We start from the raw sequence: 1935 nt of genomic DNA on the forward strand, positions 1-1935 counted from the left end.
TGAGAGATTTTTTTTAAAGAAAAAGGTAAAGTAAAGGTTACAAAAACCTCCTTTGCTAACAGCAGGCAGAATCATTTTTTACTCTGTTATTCAATGTTAGTAAAGCTGACCAACTCTACAGCTAGCCCTTTTTCATTTTCAGCTGCAATGAAGAGGATTAACCTTCATGTGTATACTATCCAACACCATAGTAAAACATGGCAAGGCCTTGACATTTGAACTTTTTGCTTCAATATGTAAAAAACACTATGTATGTTTTTGAAGCCTTGTTTCTTAAATTAGGATGTTTGTGTTTAAAAACATTCCATTTGCTACTATGTAAAATTCCAGATCTGAAGTTCACTTTTCATGCTGCTACCTTAGCAGAAAGGTGGTAGGAGTTTCTGTTCTTCTATCCTGCATGTGCTTCTGGAAATCCAAATACTTTTTGTCTTTGTCATGAAAAAGAAAAGCCTGCTGCAGTCTGCTTTGGTTTTAATAAAGCATACACAGTAGCAAAGTGTATTTTTGGTTTTGTTTGTTTTGATGCTCCCTTTGATGTTGGCATATGTATATATTTAGATATACTGCACTGTTGTACAAGAATTGTTTTAGTAAATAACACTATTTGTAAAAACTGTTAATTGTTTTTGGTATGAATGCAAAATATTAAAGTTGGAGTATTTAGTTCATTATGTTGCAAAGTCAATTTGTAAATTTCATGAAAGAATAATCAGAAAAGGGCTTAATTTGCTGGAAGGACTTGGAGGTGCAATAGGCCAGATCTGTTAGAAGTAGTGAGCTCAACAGATTTCAGGTGGGGTGGAGGTGGGGTTTTGATTGTTCTGGGGGGGGGGGGTGGTTTTTTTTGTGTGATGCTTACACACAGATTATATTATTTTTACTTTAAAAGTTTTTAATCTGTCATTAACTTTCTTCAGCTAAAATCCAAGTAATACATTGTACATCTTATTTCAAGTACGCTGCATGTCCTCTTTCTTTTCGTAAGAAATACAGCATGAATATTTTAAAGGGGTAGTAAAGAACAGATGAAAACAACTCTATCTGTACATTCTAATGTATATATTTGCTTACAGATCAATAAGCCAATACTACTGACAGTTAATTTACACAGTTATTTGGCAGTTAATTCCATTTCTGATGACAGTAACACAAAGTAGCACAAAACTTGGTTCTTTGATCTGTGTGAAATGAGTTGAAGATCAGGCTGAAGCCTGGTTTGTGAATCTACATTACTGCTTAAAATACCGTCATAGCTGAAACTTGATAGTCTCGACAGATGTGCTGTGTTCATAAAACAGTGTTAAACTTTATACGTTTCTTGCTTAAACCCTTGTAAGCATCTGAGATCACCATGGGACTTTGGGAGCAGTCGGCAGCGTATTATCAGTTTGGCCTGTTCTTGGAGTCTCTTCCTAAAAATGTGAGCTAAACACCTTAGGATAAGTGATTATGTGGACTGTAGGTTAATTCACTATGGTAATTTCTGTGTTTCAAGAGAATATTGAGTCAGTTGACAGAATTAAAAGTCCTACAGATTGTGTAGAAATGAAAACTGTAATGTCTCTGATTTGAAACAGGGAGGGGGAATTAATACTGAGTTTGCTTTACTGCCCCTCTCTTTTGGACAGAAAACATGTTTATGTTGAGATGCCTACGATGAAAATATAGTTTGAGAGTTTGTTCCGTAGCATTTAAAGCTTATTGTAAAATCTGCTGCCATGCATCTGGGCAACAGGTAAAATAAGCATCAGTCTGTGTTTAAGAGGATGAAACCAGCTTCACTTAAACTTTCGATGAACTTGTTCATATGTAATCTCTCTTTGTAGCAGTCACTTCATACTGCATTATGGAGCTGGGGACCTTAGTGCATTGTCTTACTACTGTACCTGTTTCTCAAAATCTTACGCTACCCTGTTGCAGGATAAAGAATTT

This window comes from Haliaeetus leucocephalus, unplaced genomic scaffold (genome assembly GCF_000737465.1).
Source record: "Haliaeetus leucocephalus isolate CR32 unplaced genomic scaffold, Haliaeetus_leucocephalus-4.0 Scaffold0, whole genome shotgun sequence".
NCBI classification, from domain to species: Eukaryota; Metazoa; Chordata; class Aves; order Accipitriformes; family Accipitridae; genus Haliaeetus; species Haliaeetus leucocephalus.